Source organism: Setaria italica, chromosome I (assembly GCF_000263155.2).
Source record: "Setaria italica strain Yugu1 chromosome I, Setaria_italica_v2.0, whole genome shotgun sequence".
Taxonomy (NCBI): domain Eukaryota; kingdom Viridiplantae; phylum Streptophyta; class Magnoliopsida; order Poales; family Poaceae; genus Setaria; species Setaria italica.
In genome coordinates this window covers 18877850-18895878 of record NC_028450.1, presented here as the reverse complement: position 1 = coordinate 18895878, position 18029 = coordinate 18877850, and the positions used below count along the sequence as shown (strand labels likewise).

At 39.4% G+C, this 18029-nt stretch overlaps 1 long non-coding RNA gene across 1 annotated transcript; it reads left to right on the top strand.

Moving 5' to 3' along the window:
• Positions 1-638: 638 nt before the first annotated feature.
• On the top strand, positions 639-3351 carry LOC101779631. The gene is made up of 3 exons (XR_001163393.2): positions 639-1445; positions 1547-1619; positions 2994-3351. It is a non-coding gene; the product is annotated as an uncharacterized LOC101779631 (long non-coding RNA).
• Positions 3352-18029: the final 14678 nt, after the last annotated feature.

Genomic DNA, 18029 nt, shown 5'->3' with positions numbered 1-18029 from the left:
CTGTGGAACACGTCGGCGTCGGTGCACATCTCGACGTAGGAGGGCGCTGGCGGGTCGGCGAGACGGAGGGTGACGAAGACGTCTCGTCCGTCGCTCGCGGCGCAGGAGGCGGCAGTGGCGGTGCCAGTGGTCTCTGTCTTTCGCAAGAGGACATCCGAACTGAACAGCAGCGCGGGGTCGGAGCGGATGGCCAGCGGCTCGGTGTTGGCTGGTGGAGCGGCGCAAGATGGCGAGGAGATCACGGCGATGTCCGCGGCCATGTTGGACTGGTTGCAGGTAAAACCGGCCGGCGGCGCGAGAGTTTGGGTGTTCATGCGCATGTTACGCGCGCGGGGCTTTAATCAGCCGACTGCGCAGCGCGGTATCCGTACGCATCACGTAAGGGTTTGCTCGTTACGTGCCTTTGCAAGTAGTCTTGCATGTTCACGAGTCTGGTCCATGCAGTTTCTCAAGATTTTTTTTGTTGAACCAGAAAAGCGCGATACGGGACACAAGCCAGTCTAGCCAGATGGCATTCGCCTTTCATGAATTTCAGAGCATACGTATGTACGAATTGTCCTTCTAGTTTAAAACACCACATGTATGCAAGGCTGTATATGTAGACATGTTTGCTCTTGCTCGATTTATTTATAGGTAATGACTTTGTTACAACCGGCCGTAATCACGCATTCTCCACTCACGGTCACCACCTCCGCCTCTCTCGTTCTCCCTCTCATGTAGCGGCGCAGGAGGGCACTAGCGGCGGCGGTGCGGCCTCGCCGGCGAAGGAAGCCACCACTCCCGCACACCTCACCTCTTCGCGTTGACTTGCCCCTCCCTCCCTCCTCTGCGCGTTGGGCGAGCAACGAAATCCACGACGCCACCAACCCTAATTATTCAGCGCCGCCCCCGACGCGCCGCCGAGATCCGCTCCTACTCCACCGGCCGGCCGCTGAGGCGCAGCAGTGGTTGAGCTAGCACTTGCGCGCGGTTCTCGTGTTGCCCGTCCTTGACTGGCGCGGCGCGGGCACGAAGCCAGACGCAGCCTCCTCCGGATCCCCTGCGCCTCTCCCGTATCCCTTGCAGATTCCCTCCACGGCACACCAAATCGACCACGCCTTCCACCAAATCAAGTTCTCCGCTCCAGATCGAGTTCTCGGAGGGCTTCTTCGGCGCCTGCGCCGACCTCTCGCCGCTCACGCCGGCGGTGTAGGTCCTCCAAATCGAGTTCTCCTGCACCAAATCGAGTTCCTGGAGGACGTTCTACACTTGCGCTGACCCACAGCTGTTCGTGCCGGCGTTGCAGGCCGTCTCCAGCGAGCTCTGATGCAGGTCGTGGACTCGTGGCCCTGCGGTTTCTGACCGTGAGAAGTTCTGAGGCCTGCGCACTCCAGTGGGCAATGTATCCTGATGTACGCTCTTGATTAGCTTTTTTTTTTCTTGCACAGCGACACTCCAATCGGAAGGTGAGCCTTCATATCTTCAGCTCTTTACTCTTTAGTTTCCGAGACTGCACAGCAAACTTAAGATGTCATGTGAAACTGAAGCATGCTACTTTGATTATTAGTGTGGGGGTGACATATCTGGCAGTGCATCGATGCCGCGTACCTCCCTCCGCCTAGCTTCTCTGCATCGGTGAGGTGAGCTATCCCCCATCCTTGGCGCGAATGTTAGAAATCTATTCATGTTTACATGCTTCGATTGAGTGGGGTCATTGTCGATTTGTGCTAGTCAAGTTTACCAGTACTTAATATTTGTTTTCGTGAATGTTTAGATGATGGTTTCTTCATGTGTCAAAATGTTGTTTATGGTCTAATTTGTTTACCAAAAGGCTGCTTATTTTAACCGTCGAGTTGAATTACCAATATTTAGAAGCTAGAAACTAGAGATATATAATGGCATTTTTATATGATTTTGATTCGCTGTCGTCAGTATTAGGTCACATGCAACTACCAGTGCTGGTATTTAGACAGAGAAGCTAATTCTTCAGGCTGACCGAACTGTTTTTTTAGTTTGCACCACATGGGAATGAATGCTATGTACAGTCAACCCCATTAGGCAATAATATGGGTAGAATTAAGCAATATTTTGTTCTCAGGTAGGCAATAATATGGTTCTGAAATACATTGACCGTGTATATTGCACTAGTATTACTGGTTAGGCAATACCGCAATAATATGGTTCTAATTAGGAAATAATGTGGTTCTAAAATAGGCAAAACAATGTACTTCATTAGGCAATAAAGGTTCTAATTAAGCATTCTGTCTCTTTTGTGGAGGAATTATTTATATATTCTTCTGATGAAAATTGCTTACTTTCTCAAACAGTAGGCCCATTAGGTGGGTTGGTTAGAAAATCTAGAGGAAAGTTGTTTAATAGTGGCACGTTCAGAGGGTTTGAACTTGGAGGGCCTGGGTTTGAACTTGGACAGCCTGTTCATTTTCTAATTATGAATCTTATTCTGGGTTGGCTTATACTTATGATCCTTGGCTTGGCATCAGGTCTTTTAGTTTGCAGCACCAATTGTAGTCGATTTTTATCCAGAGCTCCCTCTACTCTGACCTCTGGATGTGATCTAGCGGGTGCATGGTGCACCACTAATAAGATTTAAGTTCTTATTTTGCAATTGGTATAGAGCTATAATTTTGGTTTACAAGGAATGCTCTAAAAATGCTACAGTTAAATGATGCGCAGCTGTATAGATTGTTGATGTTCATATCATAGTTGTAAATTGGGCAAAACATTGTAATCACTAGGCAACAATATGCTATTGAATTTGGCAAAACAATACACTATAGTAGGCAATAATGCCTACTAAATACGGTTTTGAATTAGCAATAATACAGGTATGTTTTACATCCATTATATATTAGGCAAAAATATTTTGCTGCATCAGGGAATTTTATGCTTTTCATCAGGACAAAATGTGGTTAACTAGATCCAGGCAAAACACTGCAATCTTTTTTTTTTTGCACTATGGTTCTCTAATCCATTTCATTTTCCAAATTGTTTAGTAGGAATGAGGGGGACCCAAAATGATGTGAAGTATTAACAGATCAGGATTTATGCTAGTACGTATTAGGCACTTCAACCATTAAGATGGGAACACAATGCTATGTGCAGTTAGCCTACCAGTATCTATTGCCCGGTTCATACAGTTTTGCCTAATGTGGTTCCAAAATATTCAGTTGGAAAAAAACAATTTTGTTGTGTAGATTTTTGTGTAATTATGATTCAGATCTGTGCCAGCCTGCCAGGAGATGTTTTGAATGATGTTTCTCGTCCGATTTCACGTGCAATAGCATGTTTTAGTCAGATTGACCAATTGTAAAGAAAGAGCATATATGTCTAATTTTTTTTGCATTCCCCTCCCGTCATTATTTGCACGGTTGGTCTTTGTGAGCTGCTGGACAGCACGCGTTGCATGCGCGTGAGAAATGTTGTAAAAAGCAGCGTGGCAGTTTTTTCTGTAACGGAAAGCGGACAAAAACAGATAATTGGTTTTGCTAGAAACGGAGGGGCCGTACGGCCGGCCGGCCGTAAATTAGGCCGGCTCCTTATTTATAAGGTATTGTCGTATTGAGATTAAAATATCTCAAATCACGTAGTTGAAATGGGCTGTGTAGAGAGTTTCTTCAGTGGACTGAATGTGGCACCAGATATGGATGTCAAGTAGCCGCCGCTCCTATATCGGCCCATGAATTACGGGCTACATAGAGGTCACTAAAACCGTCCAACGTGTATATATTTTTAAGAGCAAGTTAAATTAAAAGAGAGGAGGAGGAGGTTCTCGTTCGTATATGTGTTGTCCACTGGCACGTTTCCGGTCCAATAGCAATCCATGGCCCAACCTGAAATTGCATCGAAGCCCTCCCTGGCCATGCATGATGAAGCGACCAAAGCCAACCTCTAGCTGCTCGCTCATCTACAGCTAAAAGAAATAAAAAGAAGACTTTTTTCCTTTATGTCCTATTATTCTTGCCCGTGGTCCTCCCCCAATGCTTTCCAGCCCTCGAATTGGCGTCCCACCTTCTGTGCCGTTCGCACCACCCCCGATGCCCCCTCCCCCATTTTTTTTCCTATCTGCTCCCCTCCCATCCCCTCCTCTCCATCCACCCAACCAAATCCTCACCCTCGCTGCCGGCTCCGCCGCCACCCCTGATCTCCATCCCCGTAGCCCGCTGAGAGATCCCTACCGGATCAAGTGAGGCGCCGCCTCTCCCCATTAGGCGTGGACACTGTGTGGCAGTGCAGCGGCATGGTCGGAGGAGGCGACGCGGCCGTGCGGAGGTGGGGATGAATCACGACATCGACAGCTTGGGTTGCTGGAGGAAGACTGTGCGGCGTGAGCTGGCCGGTCGGTGAGGAAGGATGTGACCGTGCGATGAGGAAGAATGTGGTGGCTGCCAGCCTAGGCTCTGCATGCGCACCCCTTGGCTGCAAGCCACCGCGCGATTTCATTCGACTACTTCGCGCTCGCCATAGTAGCCCGGCAACATCAACACCTCCACCCGCCATTGATGCGCCAGCACCAGGTGATGCTGATACGTGCATTGCTTCGTGGCGTCATGCTACAACAACCATAGGCTCCCCTCGCCACTTCCACCATCTCATCCTCTCTCACAACTGCTGTTGATTAGGTTTTGCTTTTTTGTTCCGGATGCTGCGAGATCTCACATCATTCTTTTTGTTTCTCTTGTTCCACATGTAGCACAGAGCCGCTCCAGACCTTGCCGCCATGCTTCCACCACACACAATTCCAAGGTAATTGATTGGCTGCAAAGCGTAGCAGCTTCCGCTTGATCCTCCTGTTGCATTTATTAGATTATGTGGAGAAGCTCTCGATGACTGCTGATTGACGATCGCATCATCTTGTGTAGATATTGCCATTGAAGGAGATGCTTGAAAAGTACTGGTTGTCCTTGTACTGCTCCTCTTCCACCCGTTTCAACGACAAGAGACTGTTGGGGATGTTACTCCTCCAAACATAGAAGAGAGAGTGAGAGGAAGGTGAAAGGGTGGAAATGGGAGGGATGAAAGCGCAAAAATATAAGAGCAATTAGAGAGAGCTCAAGTGAGTTCCCTTTGGGTCCACATCATTTACAAATAGACCCTTGGGTGTTCACATAAGGCCAATTTCCTACATGGGCTGGGCCATTCCCCCAACAGTAGCCCCTCAGCTACTTTGGTTTGGCCGGTACAACAAAATGAAGTAGCTGAATACACATGAAGTGGCCCAGATCTTCCTATAACTTTGGCCCTGAGGAATGCCCTCATGACCATCCGCTCGTACACCTCACTAAAAACTCCTTTCCGAAGACCCAATGGGAAAAAATAGAATGGAGAAAAGAGTACGTATGCCTAGCGGATCTACACATGCATCATGATAACAGCCTAGCTAGTGGTTGTCTTCAATTTTGATGACGAAGGGGATATGTGGTGATGGTGATAGCTGGAAGCTCCATTGTTGTTGAGAAGGTCTTCATTCTCGAATCTTCTTTTCTTCCCTGTTCGGCTTTGGCTTCAGAGCCTTGGTACTCAAGCGCTCGCATCTTTGGAGTCAGTTGCGCCTCGTGATAATCCAAACCACCCTTCATTGTAGCCGATGTAGTCATAGTAGATGAAGCAGACCGTTCATCTTCATCACGACTGAGGTAGCGGGCTCCTATTCAATGTAGCTAATGTAGTCGAAGTAGAAGAAGTAGAAACGCAACCGTCTTAGTCTTGATGAAGTCAGCAAAAACTTTGGTCTTCGCTCAAAAGCATCAGGCAAGACTTGCTTTGCATGTAGCTGAAGTAGCCGACATCGATGAAGGAGGGGGCGGTGGCATTCCAGCGAGCCCCTCGAGCCGAATGAACACTGTCGATGAGGATGGAGGCGAAGTCGATGATGAAGTAGATGATGAGCCCCTCGAGCCAAACATTATCGATGACAAGGATGAAGGCGAAGTCGATGAAGACGAGGTAGTTGACGAAGATGGTGACATCAACAAAGACGAGGTAGTCAACGAAGATGGTGTAGTTGACGAAGATGAGGTAGCCGTTGAAGACAAGGTGACTGACGAGCCCCTCGTGCTGAACACTGTCGACGATGATGAGCCCTTGTCTTCGTTCACGAGCACCAGCAAGACCTCATCCTTCGAGGTGACGCCGTTCATCCCGATACCATCGTAGCCCCTCTTGGCTGGTAGTCGTGATGAAGGTTCTAAAGTGAAGATCCTATGAAAAAATAGAGCACCCTTTTCATGCTGCATTGTTCAATAATGCAAGAACTTATTGCAATTACATGTTACCGAAGTTCAATCCTTTGAGCCCATCAAATCAATGTTGAGAGGTAAGATGACGTGGCAGTCGATGTTGAAGTCAACGACAAAGCAGATGACGAGCCCCTAGAGCTGAACACCGTCGGTGATGAGGATGAAGGCATCGTTGTCTTGCACCTTCTTCTACTCAACAAACTATATTTTTTCTCTTTTTGTTTCTTTTTTTCTTTCTTTCTCTTTTTTTTGCAAGAATCAATGAAACTTCCTTTGTTTAGGGAAGTTATGAATTAGATAAAAATAGAGCATGCTGTTGACAACAGTTAGCACGCCAATTTGTGAACCGCAAGTGCATGGATCATCGTAGCTTTTCCCTTAGAGTATTCCACCTAAGGTTTATCAATCCGTGGATATGCAGCGAACTAACTAGGGTTTTCTATCTAGCTCAACGGATCTAATCCTAACATGAAGCATAGATTACATATAAAAGGTAACCTTGATGTAAAGATGAATCATGAGAACATAGGTTGATCGCATCTACATATACTACAAGTAGCTCTTTTTCCTAGGTCTTGATAATATATACAAAACACACATTTTATATTAAAGTCATCTCTTTTATGATCCCGGATTATTTGTTCCATCATTTCTATCTTTAATCCTGCTAGTTCCTCAATTAAATTTAATTCTTCTTCACTCGATTCATCTTCTTCATCATATTCAATTTTATCTGTTTCTATTATTGAATATATTGATTCATCATCCATTATATCATCATCACATACCAAAATATTTTCATTCACACTATCTATTATCAACACCTTTTCTTGTTCTTCTTGCTTGTTAGAATACCTCTTCTTATCTTTATTAGGGCAAGTTTTACGTAAATGATCTGGAGAGTTGCAAATAAAACACCTACATGTACTATCATAATTTTTTCTAGGATTATATCTTCTTACATTTCTCTTGTGAAGAAAAGGAGCTCTATTATCTGATCTTCTTAGAAAATATTTTTTCTTTGTCTTTACATTTCCTTTTTTATAATTTTTAGAGTATTTCTTATTTCTATATTTCTCTTCTCCATATGTCAATGGTATTTGGACTATTTTATTACAAAAATTGTAATCTGATTGCTTCATTAACCTTTGAGCTTGTATGCTTGTGCATATCTTTCTTAGTTGCTTAAAAATAAATGTTATAGCCTGAGAAATATTATATTCTTTGCCATTAGATTCCTTTTTATATTCTTCAAATATCATAGATCCTAAAGGATCTGGCAATTTATTAAAATATCTTTCAACTATACTCTTATTATAGCCTTGTTTAGCAGTTGTAGCATTATACAAATAATGCTGATAGAATTCTATTTCCTTCAATCTTTCATTTCTTTTATTCCTTTCCAATTTGTTAAAGTCAACTTCTCTATTTTCTTCAATCTTTCATTTTGTAATGTAGTATAACCTAGTTCTGGATCTTCATGTATGATAATGCTTGATATGATATTTGCAAAATTATAAGGGTTGCTACCAGCTCTTTTTAATTCTTCATAATAATGAGGATAAGTTTCTACCCATTGTTCCCATAGAACTTTAACTGATTCTCCTAAGAATGTTTATAAATATGTAATCATATCTTCTACTCTATTTCCAATATTAAGCTGATTTTGTATATATTTTTGGACTATTAAGCTTTTCCATATGCTTATTATATTTGGCCAATCTATAGGATCATGTGCTGCTAAAAATTTAATATCGCACCATCACTTCTATAATTTTGAAATTGTACTGTCCTTTCAAATTCTCTCCTTTTTGACCCCATATGTTTATATTGTCCAGGTATATAGTTATGTGTAGGTTCTTCCTTTTCTGGTGGCCAATTTCCTAGTTTTCTAGATGGTCTATCCCTTTCTCCTTCAATTTTTATATCTCTCTTGTTCTCGTTGTCTTTTAGATGAACTTGGATCTATATCCATGGCTTCTATAGCATTATCTTTATTGCATAATTCTTCATTTCCTAAAGAATGAACATGAGTTTCTGACTTACTACTATGTATTTCAATTATCTTCTTCTTCTTCTTCTTCATAACTTTCTAATAAAAGCTTATTATTAATCTCCCATTGATCCTCTTCACTTATAACGTTATCTTCTTCCTCCTTTACCTTTTCTTTATTATTCTCTAATTCTTCTATCTTTATTGCCTATTTGTTTCAAGGCAGTTTCATGTTTCACTATTGGCATGTTAACCTTTTTATTATTTAATTCCCTTTCTTTCTTAATTTTGCTAAGTCTATATAATTCTCATCTGAAATAAAGCTCTTTCTCTCTAATAGCAGACCATTCACATATCATAGAGGTATTATATTCATCTTGAACTTTACTTAACTTTTTCTCATAGTGTTTTATTTCATTATCAATATCCAATTTTTCCATAAATTCACATACGCTATGTCTCCTAGCTTCTTGTATATTTGAATCAGAACTTGATACTTCTAAGTCATCTAGACTTTTTCCTTTATAATTAACAAACCTGATACTAGTTTTGCCTTTACTATTTTCATAACTTACATAATCTTTAGGTTGTTTTAAAATTTTTGGTTCTATTAAAGCACTTATATTCCATTCTTCTCCTGCTCTTTCTTCAGAACTAATTTTTAAAGGACTCATAAATTTTATTCCCTTAGACTGCATACTTTCTATTACATTGTTTACATTTACCTTGTATTTAGTTGCACTTCTATTAGTTAACCTTCCTACAAATTTTATACTTACTAATAAATTTGTACCTTTAAAGTCTTCATAGCATTTGGTCTGGAAACCAATTGTCATTTATCTATAAATTCTTTTATTGGCATTATTAAATCTGGAGCTATGTATGTTATTACCATATTTTTATTCATATCTTCTTCTAAGAATCCCAATGCTGCTTTATTTACTGAATCTCATCTTTTATCTAACAGAGTTATTAGAACTTTGGTTCCTAATTTCTTCCTCGTCATTCCTTTAATTCCTATGATATACATTCCTTGATGTATATACTTGTAGTTTGAATATTTTAGCCCATTCTCAAATTGTTTACTAACGATTCTTAATTGAACTGGTTCTGTTAAAACACTTAATTCTACTTTTCTAGATATTCTATATAGCCCATTTTTATTTTCAAACCAGCCCATTTGATATTTTTGCTGAGGTCTTATCTTTCTTAAAGTATCTCTATGATATCTTTCAAAATCTCTTTCTACATCTATCATTTCTTCTAAGTTTTCAATATCATCACATCCTCCTTTCAATCTATCCATAAAGCTTAAGAGCCTTATGTCTCTATTTATTAATTGGAGTGACTTGTCTCTTCTAGAGAGACTTTCAGATATTTCCATTTTTCAGAATTTAATGATCTATTAAACTCAACTATTCCTGCTGATGATAGAACAATTTATTTGTTATGCTCAATATTAGTATTATCAATTTTCTTATATAGAAGGGTTATATCCTTTTTAATATAATCACTATTTTGGTTGATTCTTCCTAGTGAACTTTTACTTTCTTTTGCTACTTGCAAGATTAATTCTATTTTATTATTCAAGGTTAAAATATGCTCTTCTAAGTGCTTGTGTTCTTTTTGTAGTTTGTCAAATTTTAATTCTAAATCATCTTGCCTTTTACCCCAAGGTATATAAAAGTTATGTATTAAATCAACGATTAAGTTTATTTGACCGTGCGAGGTATGCCAAGTATGATCTTCAGAGCTATTTATTCTGCACCTGATATTTATATTTTCTTTAGTATTAACTATCTTTCCTGTATTAACCTCTAGATTTAAATAATGTAGCTTTTCTATCTTGACTAGATATAACAAATCCTTCAAATTCTAACTTTTTATAACCTCGGCTCTGATACCAATACGTAAAAACACAGCACCAACAACTTCGGGAACTGTGACTCTGAATTCAAGCACCTTAAATTTTAGATTATAAATTTTGAGTTACTATTCACTGCACTATTCAAATTCTCTGGTTACTATTCAAATTGAGAGGTACTATTCAAATTCAGCACACTATTCAAAATAGGAAAATGAACAGCGCTCGGGCACTCATTGCGAGTGGGTGGAGCACCTCAGGATCAGCAAAAATGGTAGCACTATTCGCTCAGTATTCTGCACTATTGAGCAACTATTCGGGGTCGCTTTCAACAACTATTAAACAAATATGAAATGTGCGAGTGCATGATTAGGCGTATAGCTTAATTATATTGATTCTCAGGATCTTTGCGGGTTGGTAAGACTAGGAATTCAGCCGGTCGTGCTGCTATACTTTGTGTCACTCCTACTCGGTACTCACCGCATACATCGCTGGCTTCCTTCAAAACCAGGCCAGCCCGATCTTCACCCTCACTGTCCCCAGCCACGCGCACACAGGACTCAGGCTCTAACATCTCCCCAGGCAGTTCCACCCGAAGGGAACACTTCTCTGCGCACATAGGGTTCTCCCCAAATGCCGCTACCAGAGCTAACACGAGAATGACACATGCAGAGGTTTCTCCTCTAGGGTCCCTAGCGTAGAGACATCGCCCCATACGAACGAGCTTAAGGGAAGGCAAGGATATTACTAGGACAACTTAATCCATTTCCCCGGGACAAGCTTATATACGGCTTTCCCTTTCGGGAAACCCCAAGCACTTAGCACAAACCTTAATTACCTTACAAATGGTGGGATGAGCTTCAACGGCCTCCCTTTATTCTAATATCATAGAGGTGGTGGAGTGGTACAACGGTAGTGGGGTGTTACTACTAATGGTGGGTATCCCTCAAAGCACTTCCGACGTGGTGGTGGTCTTCATGGAGTATTTGTGAGTGGAGTGTGGGTGGGAGGTCTTCTGCTGGTTGCGATTGCTTCTTCTGGTCTGGTGGTGCCTTGCTTCTTGGTGATCATGGTGCCTGAATGCTTCACTCGGCTTCTCCTTTTATAATCGCAGTAGAGGCTTCAGGAGACTCCTCAATTATGTATCACTTATTTTGCCTGGATAGCTGGACAGTGTTGCGTTCTTCAATAATTATCCTAGCTACAGTAGAATCACTGTTTATTGCTTTTGCCCTATCCTTTATCGCGCACTGTCTTCTCATGACATTCTGGATGCTGCTTGGTATGGTCTTCCACGCCCGAATGATTAACGTCGTAGAATTCAATCACAAAATCCTGGCATGTAGTAGTATTCTTCCCTTGGCCAAATTGTTGTTAACACTTTAACAACAGAGGGAATTTATTCTTATGTGAGATAGAATATACTTTTATGCAAGTTATATATTTATTCTCTTTCTTCAATATCAGGTTCTTCTGGTTGTCATAATTCATATCATGACAACAATTCACAATATTCTGTTCTTAGTTCTTATTCTTGGCTATCACCTCGGATATCCATGATATCATCATCAGATATTGGTATATCCATTTTTAATTCATAATCTTTTTGCATATTTTGGAATTTTTCATCTATTTCAATCAATATTTCTTCTTTTAAATTTTTCTTCCATTGGGGAAATATTGATTCAAACTTTTCTTTTAACTTCTTCTCAATATATTCTTCATTTGATGAATCTGTTTCTTTATTCAGAACTTCTTTATATATTGGAATCCTGGATGGTCCATCTTCTTTTATATTAATTCCAGGTGAGCTTGACTTAATTTCTCTTATTTTTTTATATTTTTGAATATATTCCTTCGCTGCAGGTTCTAAAAAATAATTTACTCCAAAAATATTTCTAGCATATGATAGTGCTTGATCAATATTAGTGTATTTTCTCCACAATATTCCTCCATCTTTATCTTTTTCTATCTTTTGAGCTATTACCTACTCAAATGATACATAAATTCCTGGAACCTTTCCTTTATATATGGCATATATAGCTCTTTTCTCCATATTTTCAGGTATCTCTTTTGGTTGTATTAACCCATTAATTGTATGAAAATATTCAGCTAAGCTATTTAGAATAGCTAGCATATAGCCTTTATCTTCTGTTTTATTATTATATTGGTACCAGAAATTATCTAGTATGCATTCTAGTACTTCATCAAGTACAATATGATCTCTGGGCTTAAATTTATATGTATTTGGTGGAAATATTCTTAATTTATTTTCTGCCCCAAAACAAAAACAATCACCCCCTATTGGGTTTACTCCTTTCTTCATTCCTGCAAAATAGATGATCAAGAAAATATATCATGAAAGGTATTATACTTTCCTTTTATATGCTAAAATATTACTTTATATCCATTTTCTGTAATAATATCTTCAAATAAGACCCATCTTCTAGTTGAACTTTTCTTACTATTAATTTTACTGTAGTATCTACATATAGCTTCACAATCTGTCCTTATTGTGAATTCTTTAAATCCTAGGTATAATCTAAATGTATTTATTGCATTTATTACAGCTAATATTTCCCTATCGGTATTATCTATTGCCTTCAGTTCATATTTTCCTGAGGCGTACCTACATATTTTTTCTTCTACTTTTGGAGAGTATTTATGTGGCTTTTCTTTTAATATAGCACCCCATCCTATTTCAGATGCATCTATCTTTATAATAAAATAATAGACATCTAAAGGTAAATCTAGGGGTTTTAATTCTTTTACTTTATCTTTTATGATTCTTACTAGCTTTATATCTTCGGAATTAAAATATTTTTGCCCATTTTTTCTTAACTTTGCATATAATGGCCCAACTAGTTTTGCTAAGTTTTTGTATATAATTTCTAGCATAATTTACTATTCCTAAAAATTGCTGCAAGGTTTTCTTATCATTCATAGCATCAGGAAATTGCAAAAATTTCTTTGTGATATGATCTTGTAAATAAATTTTTCCCTCACCTATTTCATGGCCTAGAAAATTTATCTTTTCTTTGCATATTTCCATTTTCTTTTTAGAAAGTATTAATCCATGTTGTGATACCTTTCTAAAGAATGTTTTCAGATGAGCTATATGTTCTTTGTATGATTTTGAAAAAAACTAATAAATTATTTATATAAACTAATATGAAGTCCTGATTTTCATTAAAAATATTTTGCATTTTTGTTTGAAATAAAGCAGGGGTATTTTTTAAACCTAATGGCATCACCAACCATTCAAAATGACCTTGAGGACATGTGAATGCAATCCAGCCTATTGATTCTTCTGCCATTTTTACTTGCTAGAACCTAGCTTTTAAATAAAATTTTTAGAAATATTTACTTCCTTGTATTCTATTTATCCATTCTTGCTTATTTGGGATGTTATATCCATCATCTATAGTATTATCATTTAGTATTTATAATTAACAACCATTCTTGACTTTCCTCTAGCTATTTCAGCATGATTTCTAACTATAAATGCAGTTAACCTACGTGGACTCCTACTTTCTCTTATAGCTCCTAACTTTAGTAATTCTTTCTTTAGGTGTTGCTTCTATAGGACTTGTCTCAATTATAAAATTAGGATTTATTATATTAAGTTTACATACTATACTGTTTGTATCCCAATATTTCATTAGTATTTCTCCGATTATTTGGATTTCTTCTAACCTTTGTACTATTTTATCTATATCTTTCGTAGATTTTATATCTCTATACCAGTTTGGTGATAGTGATTGCAGACTGATACATTTTATGCATGAATTTGCCATATGGAATTCTTTTATACTTTCACCTAATTCTTTATCTGTATAGCTATCAGCGGTCTTATTATCATCAGATTCTTGAAGTTCTATTTTAAATTTTCCTACATTAGAACTTATAATTTTTTGCACTTTTGTTATGTATGGAATATTGATTTATTTATTTATATAAGATAACACCGGTAGGAGCACCAAGAACCTATCATGTTCTAGTTGTAGTTCTAGCTAAAAGGCAAGCACAACGTGCATCTCATCCAAAGCAATCTTTAAACTACTACCGATAACACCTCTAGGGGCACCAAGAACCTATCATCTTCTAGTTGCAGTTCTAGCTAAAAGGCAAGCACAACTTGCATATCATCCAAAGCAATCTTTAAACTACTACCTCCGGTCAACCTCCCGAAAACCCCCATCTTACACAAGCCAGATCCTGTCATGATCCTCCCTATCGGCGCAGGCAGTTTAAGGGGACGAACACATGTGAACATGTCTAGCTATCAGGAAAGATGAACATACTAGATCTAATCATCATGATTACATAAAGCATACTATGTAGTCTAATCATGAATTAGATAGAAGAGCATATTGATGATAGATAGAAGAGCATAAAAGGAGGCATTGAGTCGCTAACAGATCGGATGACATGAAGAACATTGCTCATATAATAGATGTATTTAGATCACCACCTCCGAGTACATACCATTGATGATCACAACTAGCTCCTGAACTCCACCATGGCACAACCGCGCAGGGAAGTGAAAGCATCTAGGCCTCTAACTTGTGTTTTGATAATTAATGACGACCATTGTGGACTAACAATTTCATTGATAATATGAGTATATCTTAGTCTCGGAATTGAATTGAGCTTCAAAGGATGCTACGGTGATGGCTTGGATGGCTTGTACCTTGGAAAGCTCAAGGCAAAGGTATATGGTAGGGTTTTCTATTTTTTACAGGTCAAAAGGTGCTTAGCGGATGTAAATTGACCATATTAATAGGCTAGATAGTCGTACTATCAAAAGGGGTCAATTTCATTTGCTTGATGGTTCTATAGTGCCACTTTACTCAAACAATTACATTGCATGCATATGGACTAACATAGTTGGAGAAAATGAAAAAGATGAGAAGAAAAAGATGATCTAGAAGAGTGCTAACTGTATAAAGGCGGACCATCCGGTCTTGGAATGGCAGACAGTCATGCTAACTTAGACAGAGATATGTTATCGGGCTTAGGGGCATTTGTTTTAGAGGCGGACTGTTCGCAGGTGTTTGAGCGGACTGTCCGCAGTTTAGAAGCTCGAGCTGATTGCGCCGAAAAGTATACCGCGGACGGTCTTGCCCCATAAGGATGGACAGTCCGCCACCTCTGAAACGGTACAGTCTGACACGCATTAAATGCTGAAGTAGCCTTTGGACTGGAACAACGGACGATCCGGCCCCTGTGAGGCGGACGGTCCGCTAGTCCCCAGTTTTCATGAGTTTTCAACCCAATGGCTAGTTTTTGGAAGAAGCGGCTATATATACTTCACCCCCGAGCATGGGCGACCTCTCTTGGCACTTTGAAAAGCTTTGTTGACATTCTTGAGTCTTCTTCCACCTCTCACTCACTCACTTTGCTTAGAGATTGCATTCTTGTGAGATTGAGTGCATCCTAGTGCATTGCATCAAGAGTTTGAGTTTTGTGGCTCTAGGGCGTCTTCAAGCAAGCGTCATTGGCTTGTTACTCTTGGAGATTGCCGCCTCCTAGATGGCTTGGAGGCTGTGGAGATGTTGAGCCCTTCAAGGAGGATTATGATGGAGCCCCAGCTATTCTTGTGAGAGGTTTGTGCTCACCTCGCCGGAGCGGTAAAAAGCATAGTGGAATCGAGGTTTGGAGAGGTTCTTTGATTCAAGCCGGCTCAAACATCAAGCGGCGTCTTGGTAGGGGAGCAATTGAAGCATTGAATCCACTTCAACGTGGATTAGGGGTGACCAGCAAGTCATCGACACCACAGGAAGAATTCGTCTCTTGTGTTCGGTCTTCTCTTTGCTCAATCTCTTTATTGCAATTTACATTGAGCACTTCCTAGAGTTTGTATCGTACCTTATCACCCCAGGTTGCAAACCCTCACCTAGTTATAGAGTAGCTAGAAATAGTTTTCCTCTTGTGTTACTAATTATATTTATGTAGTGTTGTAACCACCTATTCACCCCCCTCTAGTCGGTATCCTAGATCCTACAGGAAGCCATGGTAGCTAGGGTCCGTTTAAGCCATCTCCTAGATAACTTCGAAGACTTGCAGCGACCCTCAGCTCCCTCTGGTGAATGCCCTTGGTTTCGTCGAGGTTTAGTGGATTGATCATTCATTGAGGACAACTAGGGGGCCATATCTATACCCTTGGGGAGCCTTGGGGCATGCCCTTGCACGAGCTCCTTGCTTGGGAGTTAAGTAAACTTGATTTCCATAAAATCTGACTCGCTCAGAATTTTCTTTTACGCAGCCCTTCCTTTCTGACATCATATCTCCCACATTCAGACTCCAAATAGGGCAAATCTGTGCCTAAATTATGAAGCACAAAAATATCTTCAAATTTTGTATTCATTTCTTTCCTGGAAACGAAGCTAAGCTCCCCAAATTAGTGTCACAAGATAATCTGTCTAATTTCAAACTTTTCTACACAACATGTATTTCGGAGGCCATAACTCCTAGCTCCATAATTCAAGTTGTGCTTTCCATATGTTCAAATCGAAGCACTCGATGGTAGCTACAACTTTGGTAGTCAAACTTTGTTCATTAGAGGTCGTTTAGGTCTCCGAATCTGCACCAAAATATCAGGCTGTTTTGGGCTGTGCGAATATCTTTTCAAAACTCAAATTTCTTCATGCTTAAGTCTCCTTAGCTCGAGATTTCAACTGGGCTCAATCATTCAGGCTTGCGCTTCTAGGTGAGCTTTGTGCAAATCATCCAATTTGGCTTGTATTTCTTGTCATTTTGCAATATGATAAAAAATACAAGACACATGCGAATATGGGGTTATTTTAGATACCAAAGGGCAAGTTAGTATAAGAATATGTATGAAAACACCACTTAAATAGTACTAAAAACATGTCAAAAATGAGCGTCAACAATCCCCCGTGCTTAAACCTTTCTCGTCCTCGAGCAAGTCCAGGATACTAGCTTAATCAGGAAATCAGCGTTTACTTTCGATGTCATCCCCACACTCAGTTATACATAACAAGACATATTGATCTCTCAAGTGTTTAATGTTTAAATTTCAAGTTGTGACCGGCTACTTTTCACCATGGAAGATAGACTAGCAATAAAAAACATACCATAAATAAATAAAATAAATATAATGATATTGAACTTAAGTGAACTTCAGACCCTTGTTTCATCGTGAACGTGAAGAGTTTTTCAATAAGATGCAAATCCAACACAAGTAAAATTCTCTTGCAAATATTCATGGAAACACTCATATTATCAAGTCACTCAAGCTTATACTAGATTAGTTTCAACCTATTCTACTCACATATGAAAGTGAAAGGATTATGTGGAGCTTGGTAGGCAAAAATAATCCTAGCAAAATATTATATCTGAAATATTGTCAAACTAAGAGAGATCGTGATATCAGGCTCAAAATAGTATGACGTTTTATCAAATTCGTCATGGATCCATGAAGGTAAGAAAGTTTTAAATAGAAAAAATAAGCAAAAAAAATTGTATGCCTTACCATTGAGCCACAACTTTGATGATGATTTAATTAGTATTTAATTTTTTTATATATAAAGCGCACCTTCAATTGTCAACGGCAGAATAAATTTGGCAAAAAAAATTATGCACGAGGTGGGTCGAACATGGGTCTTTGGGAAAAAAACTGATGCCACCTACCGCTGGATTGCAAATTCATTTGGTATTGCCTCTGGTATGTTTATCAAGATTTTCTTTGATGTTTTAATTCGAGAAAAGAAAGTGCAGATCACTGTAATCGAACCTGTGTCTTGGGTTCACATGCGCACTCCTTACCACTACACAATCCTCCCAGATGTGACAACAATTAGTAATAGACAAGTTTTTCTGTCCGAATCTCTACTCTAAAACAGCAAAAGTAAGACTTTTTTTCGTACGTCTTTTCCTCTGCCTCCCTTGTCGTCCCGCGGTAAATTGATTC